Consider the following 9,317-nt stretch of genomic DNA (forward strand, 5'->3'; position numbering starts at 1 on the left):
TGATAAGGAATCATACAAAGTTTTGCAGACAAAGATTTGTGGGCAGTCCCTATTCAGTGTTCAGCAGGGTCTTGTGTATAGCACTGTTCTACCCCTCCCCAAGTGCTGTGTCTTATAGTGATGCTTGAGGAGTCTGGGCACAGAGAGAAAAAGCTTTCTGTTCTCTGCACAATTGTTCTAATGACTGCATCTCAGTTTAACCGTGCATTGGTTTTCAGTTTACCTGTGCTGAAAGTGTGTGTGTGTGTGGGGGGGTAGGGGTTGGAGGTATTAGGGGCCCCATCCAAAGATTTGCAGGGGGGCCCAGTGATTTCTAGTTACGCCCCTGTATAGGTGTCCCCAGTTTAGCAAGGTCTATAGGTGTCCCCAGACTAGGTAGCCTGGAAGGAGGAAGAGCAGCGGGCACAGAGCAGCGGCGGGCACAGAGCAGCGGGGAGGGGAGGCAGTCTCCCCCCCTCCCTCCCCTGGGGCCCCCCCCTCGCCGCTCCCCCCTCCAGGCTAGAATGCGCAGTGGCAGCGAGCTGGGCAACAACTTTCTACTTCCTGCATGATCCCACTCTGCCTGCCACTGCTCTGGTCTTCTCTGCTGTGCTGTCCAATCACGCTCTCACAGGAAGCACAGTGAGAGCGTGATTGGACAGTACAACAGAGAAGACCAGACCAGAGCAGTGGCACGCAGAACGGGAACCAAGAAGTAGTAAGTTAATCGGTTCCCCACTCGCTGCCGCCCTGGTCTGCCACTCTGATCTGGAGGGGGAAACGTGGAATGGGGGCCCCCAAGTAAGGAAGGGGGGACCCCCCCCCCCTCCGCTCTGTGCCTGCCGCTGCTCTACCTTCCTGCAGTGCTCGGGGCCCCCGGGGGCCACTAAAAGGGAGGCCTACTGGGCAAAATCCCGAGCTCCCGCCGGCCCTGTCCGAGCCTGAGCTCCTCTGGGGACAGTCAGTGACATGACTATGTACTCTGTTAAGTGCTGCAGAAGATGTCAGTACTATATAAATACATAATAATAATATGGTAGGACATTAGACTATGACTATGGTAGGATTGGAGTGTGAGCTCTTCTGAGGACAGTCAGTGACATGACTATGTACTCTGTAATGTGCTGCAGGAGATGTCAGTGCTATATAAATACATAATAATAATATGGTAGGACATTACACTATGACTATGGTAGGATTAGAGTGTGAGCTCCTCTGAGGACAATCAGTGACATGGCTATGTACTCTGTAATGTGCTGCAGGAGATGTCAGTGCTATATAAATACATAATAATAATATGGTAGGACATTAGACTATGACTATGGTAGGATTAGAGTGTGAGCTCCTCTGAGGACAGTCAGTGACATGACTATGTACTCTGTACAGTGCTGCAGAAGATGTCAGTGCTATATAAATACATAATAATAATATGGTAGGACATTAGACTATGACTATGGTAGGATTAGATTGTGAGCCCCTCTGGGGACAGTCAGTGACATGACTATGTACTCTGTAATGTGCTGCAGAAGATGTCAGTGCTATAAAAATACATAATAATAATATGGTAGGACATTAGACTATGACTATGGTAGGATTAGATTGTGAGCTCCTCTGAGGACAGTCAGTGACATGACTATGTACCCTGTAATGTGCTGCAGGAGATGTCAGTGCTATATAAATACATAATAATAATATGGTAGGACATTAGACTATGACTATGTTAGGATTACATGGTGAGCTCCTCTGAGGACAGTCAGTGACATGACTATGTACTCTGTACAGTGCTGCAGAAGATGTCAGTGCTATATAAATACATAATAATAATATGGTAGGACATTAGACTATGACTATGGTAGGATTAGAGTGTGAGCTCCTCTGGGGACAGTCGGTGACATGACTATGTACTCTGTAATGTGCTGCAGGAGATGTCAGTGCTATATAAATATATAATAATAATATGGTAGGACATTAGACTATGACTATGTTAGGATTACATGGTGAGCTCCTCTGAGGACAGTCAGTGACATGACTATGTACTCTGTACAGTGCTGCAGAAGATGTCAGTGCTATATAAATACATAATAATAATATTGTAGGACATTACACTATGACTATGGTTGGATTAGAGTGTGAGCTCCTCTGAGGACAGTCAGTGACATGACCATGTACTCTGTAATGTGCTGCAGGAGATGTCAGTGCTATATAAATACATAATAATAATATGGTAGGACATTACACTATGACTATGGTAGGATTAGATTGTGAGCTCCTCTGAGGACAGTCACTGACATGACTATGTACTCTGTAATGTGCTGCAGGAGATGTCAGTGCTATATAAATACATAATAATAATATGGTAGGACATTAGACTATGACTATGGTAGGATTAGAGTGTGAGCTCCTCTGAGGACAGTCAGTGACATGACTATGTACCCTGTAATGTGCTGCAGAAGATGTCAGTGCTATATAAATACATAATAATAATATGGTAGGACATTAGACTATGACTATGGTAGGATTAGAGTGTGAGCTCCTCTGAGGACAGTCAGTGACATGACTATGTACTCTGTAATGTGCTGCAGGAGATGTCAGTGCTATATAAATACATAATAATAATATGGTAGGACATTAGACTATGACTATGTTAGGATTACATGGTGAGCTCCTCTGAGGACAGTCAGTGACATGACTATGTACCGGTACTCTGTACAGCGCTGTGGAAGATGTTAGTGCTATATAAATACTAGATAATAATAAATGTCTCCCTGTAATAAGTAGTTTTAATATTTTAATCTCTGAGCAATCTAAATATGTGATGATTTAAGCTCTCCTCATAACTAGGGCCCTGTTGTGATGAGAACCATAATTATCTATATTGGATGTGACGCGATTGAGATATCAAAGCTATAGATCAATTATATATGTGATATTGATAAGACTGATTGAAAGAAATCTTCTATTATCTAGCATAGGCGTACAAGGCTGGGTTGGTAATTCTATAGACAACAGTCCTGCTCTCAGGAATTCTATGCCTAACCATCCCCCCCAGTCAGAAGTTGGTAAGACAGCTGTATCCCATTATGTCTCAAGCCATAGTGTTACAATGAGGCTGTTGGAATACCAGTTTCAACCGGATTGAAACATGTGCTCTCTTTGTGATATATGAGGAGTTAGCTGAAGCAGCTAGGTATGGAAGTCAGCAAATAGAGACTACAGCATTGTTTGAACAAACCAATCACAGATAGCATTGGGACATACTGTGGGCCCAGCCCATTTCTTTATGTAAGGAGTTTTAGGCGGGAGTGGGTCATTCTGCCATTTTCTCTTCACAGACACACACATACTTTCATACATACAGACATACAATCAATTTGTTCATTTTTTGTAATCATTTGTAACGTAACTAAGATTTGTACCTTTATTGATTTATATTTTTGAATATTCATGGAAAATCAATAATGTTAAATAAACAACCACATCCTTTTAAAATGATTTACTCTGGTCTCTGAAAGACTTTGTGTTCAAGTTACAAATCCCTCATTTTAACATTTAACAATGGTGAGCCAGCCACTCGTAAAATAAGATTTACAAAGAACACAGCTAAATCGCAAATTCGTTTCAAAATCGGGGAACGAGCAAAAAAAGGAAGCGGAGCTGTCTTCTTGTGAAACTCTATTGCGTTGAATCTGAAGCAAGGGATGAGACCAGACCAGAGAGGAGATCTGATGATTGACGTCATGTGGGTGATACCAGAAGTCTGTCTGCATAAGGTGACTATGCTTTATTCCCTGTTGAATTAGCTAAAAGTCTTAAAAGTTAGATGAGTGCCCAAAGTTGTTAAAGAAATAAAGAATATTTGTTAGTTAATTAGGGAAATAGTTACTTAGAGTTTGCTAAAATGAACAGCATGCAAAAGGAATGTTCTTATCATTCCTATGTAAAATGCCTTAGTGGTAGCAGACAGGATGCAGACTTCGTTAATGGTATTGTTTATTTAAAGATGCAGATATTTTTGTCTACAAAGCTGCAAGCTAAATTTGGGAAAAAATGGTTTAAATTGAAGCTTAAGATAGTGTAATTGGATCATAGGAGTAGATTTAGCATATTAGCTTCTATAAGTAAAGTAAGGGTTTTGTATTTATGCTAATTGGCTACTTGTGTAAAAGAAAATGTGTAAGCCATGAATAAGTGACAGTTTATATAAAAAGGAAATATATCTGTAATAATGGTTTATTAGAAGCGCAGTAATCCTGAAAGCCAGGGAAAAATAAAACGTTTCTGGTTACCAAAATGACATGTATCAGCAGCAGAAGTAGCAACAGGTTTCATATGACAGCTATTCTAGTAGGAATGTAAAATCATTGCAGATGTCACATAAAAGTATTTGTATTGCAAGCTATATATGTTATGAAAATTTCATTCAAGTTTCAGAGTTGTCCTATTTTTCCATTTGAGTTTTGATAAAAAGTATAAATATAGTCACTAATATAATAATTGATATTAAAAAAAAAAAAAAAATAATTAATTAAAATTAGCTTATTATAAGGTTGCATAGGAGAATTAATCACCATAGTTTAATGATAGACATATCTGTTTCTGTATTAGAGGATTGATGAGGATATGGTGATAAGGGTAAGCATTCATAAGTAAGATGTGATTGCTTGTGTCCATAGATGACAGATATATATTTTGACAATCGATTTACACAAAAGTTGATAATATAAGTTTTTTTAAGTTATAGGTTTAGTCAGGAGGTTATTCTTAGTGAGTTTATTGTGAAATAAAGAGATTTGGTTTAATTTTGATTAAATAAAGCTGAATTGTTGCAAATAACGATTGCATCAATTACATAAGAATTTGATCTGTGATGTATAAATAAATTTGGTAGCTCATGACTATAGTTATTATATTTAGATGAGTTTGACAGTTTATAAGGTAAAGATATATTTTTAAAAGACAATATGTGTGTTCAGTCTAATGTGAGTGATGATTGGAAATATGATCAGGATATATATGTGCTGAATGCTCAGTCCCATAAGTGATTGGTCATGAATAAGTATATCTTTATACTTATATATGCATTATTTTTGTAAAGATCGATTTTTCTTTACCGGAGGAGAAATGGGAATTTATAAAAATATAATTGATGAATGGTGACAGGTGGTTTCATATCTTTTCCGGTCAGAGGTGTGAAATCAGTTGTGCCAGTTCAAATTATTGGTATACAAGGGACTTGGTGTTGGTGTATCGAATATCTGAAATAAGATTGTATATTTTGGTCATTGCTGTAGATTATTAATACAGTAATGTATGCACTGATATTTTAGACTGTACACAATATATTCAAATTCAAGGAAATTTAAAAATTAAACGTTTAAAGGACAACAGGTTAAAGCAGAACTCTGATAAAAGTTATTGGTTGTGAATTCTATATGTGTTTATGTGATAATATTTTTTTTATTCCCCTTTTATGATTTGGTGTACACATGTATTCTATCTCCTTAATTATTAAATTTTGTTTCCTGGGAAGTATGTGAAGAGAATCAGAGATGGTGGTGATTTCCTTCCTTTCTGTAAATTGATGAAAATTGAGGTACAATATTGAATGGGATATTGGATTTAAAAGTAATTCGAGTATCAGTTATTTATAGGAAAGTGGATTTCATGTTTCCTTGAGTTTATTTTGGATACTAGCAATTGGTTACATCAGTTGCAATGTATTTTAGTAGATGGTCATTTTAAATAAAAATTAAAGAAAAGTTTTCAAGTTAAGTTTTAGTGACATAGAAATGTTTCAGCAGAAGCTGTTTAGGAAATGCTTTCCTCTGTTTGTATAAGAAACAGTGGCATCTATGTCAAAGCGAGAGTAGGGTTAATTAAGAACAGCTGGAGTCCTGTAATCTGAAGCCATTAGCTGTCACTCAAACTGCATGAGTAAAGATATGTAAGAAGTTTTTATAAATAAAGTATTGATCATTTTTGAGATATCATTGTGAAAGAAATGTAAGGGTATCATTTAGTTACTTGCAACTTGCGCACACACACAGCAGGTATACTAATAATGACATATACACATGAGATTAGCATGTTATATAAACGCACACACACATATTAACATGCTGTTACACATTTACATAAGAGAATATAACTTTGTTGTCCTCACAATAAAGTGTGAAGGATGGTTTTAAGATGACATTGTGTTTTTTTTTTATTTTATTGAGCTTTATTTTAAGGTTTATCTAAGGTTATGAAACTTATGTTTATTAGATAAACGAGATTTATTAAAGTTCATGGTTTGTGTCCTCATCAAAGGATTGCAATTTAGACAATGTCATATGAGTTTGTTGTTCAAAGGGGGAACAAAAAGTTTAAAGTTATTTTCTTGAAATAAGATCATTGATACCATATTTTTTAATTATAGATGTATCTCTAAAGATTGATTGACGTAAAAGGTCACATGCAGAAATGGCGAAAATTACAAGGCTTTCACATGCTAACGAGCCTATTGAGAGGAGATTCCATGCTTCCATTGATAAAGGAATGAACAGAAGTGCTTGAAGACATGAAGAGTTTTTTTTTCTTTTCCCTCCCCACTTTTCATGAACTGAACTGAGAATCTAATCTCTTTACACACATATAATTTTTAATTGGACACACATGAAAAAGACATTTTTGGTGTTTTGAGTTTAATTGTTTGTTTTATTTGTTACAGAACAGAATTAGATTTTATGTGATATTTTCATAAGGTAATGAAAAAGTTTAGGAAAAATATTGATAAGAACAGAAAAGGTTTTTAAGGAAAGTTTTTTTTATCCAATAGCTTATAGATCCTTTCAGTTTTAAAAAAAAAATAAGGTAAATTTTTGATTAATGTTTGGAAATTGATATTTTTGATAGAAAGGGGTTTCCATAATATATCTGGTATGCAAAGTTATTTTGAGAGTTTGATCAAAATATTAGAAAAGGAATTTTAGATGGTGCAAAGATCATTGATATAATTAATGGGTTGTATTAAGAAACTTTGAAATCTGATTTAAAGATAATAAGGCTTGTCAGAAAGCAAAAGGCTTGTCAGAAAGCAAAGGGCTAGTTAGATAGCATAATAAACTGTTAATGTAAATCAGATGATGGGAAGGTATTATTATACACATTGCATCAGTATTATGTCCTTAAATTACACATTTTTATGATTTAATATTTTTAATTTTTATTAATAATGGAAACCATATCTGATTAGGAGATGTTTGAAACTTCAAACTATATATTTTATAGATATTTCCAAACAGTAATACAAAGTTTTAAAGGAGGTATGACATAATTGAAGAATACAGGTATACATTAATTCATATTGATTTGGGATGGATAAGTGATATGAATTCCACCAAGATGAATGAATAATATTTTAATGATATTAGTAGTTGTAAGGCAATACATCTGATTATTATGTAACATTATTAGGTAATCCAGTTAATTATATACATTATTAGGATTGTTTTTATAAACAGGGTTTTATGATCATTTTAAAATGGAAGAAAAAGTAATGAAATTCAAAGTTTAGATTTGTCATCATGCTTGCATGTTTAGTTTAAGGGTATTAGTTTAATTTTAAGAAGAATCTACCGTTTTTGTCAAAGGTAAAATTCCCTATACAACAGGATGTGAAAGGGTTAACACACACTGTTTCAATTACACATGAGAGTACAGAAGAAGTTGCTGTTAAAGTTAAGTCTAGCAAGGAAGAGGTTAAGGGTTTTTTTTTTTTTTTTTCCTCTGAGTTCGTACACAAGGGATGTATGAAGAGCATATACATGCAATTAGTTTAAATAAAAGTTATTAATTTGTCTAAAAATTTAGAGGTAGCAAATTTGAAGGTAATTATTAATGAAAGATTACAGAATATGACTGTTATATTTTAACAAAAATTTTGATAATGATTAAAATATACAAAGGGTATTTATAGAAGTGAAAGTAATTTTAATATAAGATTTTACTTCTATAAAGGGGGAAATGTAATAAGTAGTTTTAATATTTTAATCTCTGAGCAATCTAAATATGTGATGATTTAAGCTCTCCTCATAACTAGGGCCCTGTTGTGATGAGAACCATAATTATCTATATTGGATGTGACGCGATTGAGATATCAAAGCTATAGATCAATTATATATGTGATATTGATAAGACTGATTGAAAGAAATCTTCTATTATCTAGCATAGGCGTACAAGGCTGGGTTGGTAATTCTATAGACAACAGTCCTGCTCTCAGGAATTCTATGCCTAACCATCCCCCCCAGTCAGAAGTTGGTAAGACAGCTGTATCCCATTATGTCTCAAGCCATAGTGTTACAATGAGGCTGTTGGAATACCAGTTTCAACCGGATTGAAACATGTGCTCTCTTTGTGATATATGAGGAGTTAGCTGAAGCAGCTAGGTATGGAAGTCAGCAAATAGAGACTACAGCATTGTTTGAACAAACCAATCACAGATAGCATTGGGACATACTGTGGGCCCAGCCCATTTCTTTATGTAAGGAGTTTTAGGCGGGAGTGGGTCATTCTGCCATTTTCTCTTCACAGACACACACATACTTTCATACATACAGACATACAATCAATTTGTTCATTTTTTGTAATCATTTGTAACGTAACTAAGATTTGTACCTTTATTGATTTATATTTTTGAATATTCATGGAAAATCAATAATGTTAAATAAACAACCACATCCTTTTAAAATGATTTACTCTGGTCTCTGAAAGACTTTGTGTTCAAGTTACAAATCCCTCATTTTAACATTTAACACTCCCTATGGCTCAAGTGGGTGATATTACAGTATAACAGTGTGCTGACCAGGAAGCTGTTATGGGGTAATGGCCATGTTTCAAATGCAGGACTGAGAATTCCATTGATCACAGTCACAGTGGACAAATGGGACGCAGGAGAGGAGGAGATTGAGGAGTAGACTACATGGGAGGTAAGTATGACTTGTGTATGTTTATTTTGAGTTTTATTTTTCCGTTCAGGTTTTGCATTTTGCATTTCTGTGCATGCATATGTCATTTTATTCATTTTATTTTACCTTTGAAAGAAAAAGTATGTTGCTAGAAATGAATAACTCGCAGCTCAGGCGTTTGTCATCCATAATTGGACGCCAGCAGCGACTGGAAGCAGATTCAGTTCATCATAAACATAATGTTCACAAGTTTGGGAGAGTTCATGGCCAGGGTAAATAAACACACAGAAATGGCGGCATTCTTCACAGAAGACAACACATCTGTCACAGACATCTGTCTCTCTCACTGCAGCAGGCGGGTCGGAGGGGGTGAGGCTGTGCATGAAGTGA

General features: G+C 35.8%; 1 long non-coding RNA gene across 1 annotated transcript; it reads left to right on the forward strand.

The window, feature by feature from the left end:
• Positions 1-2,750: 2,750 nt before the first annotated feature.
• On the forward strand, positions 2,751-8,713 carry LOC137538159 (uncharacterized). Its single transcript, XR_011024694.1, has 2 exons — positions 2,751-3,749; positions 6,401-8,713. It is a non-coding gene; the product is annotated as an uncharacterized lncRNA (long non-coding RNA).
• Positions 8,714-9,317: the final 604 nt, after the last annotated feature.

Source organism: Hyperolius riggenbachi, chromosome 11, assembly GCF_040937935.1.
Source record: "Hyperolius riggenbachi isolate aHypRig1 chromosome 11, aHypRig1.pri, whole genome shotgun sequence".
Lineage (NCBI taxonomy): Eukaryota > Metazoa > Chordata > Amphibia > Anura > Hyperoliidae > Hyperolius > Hyperolius riggenbachi.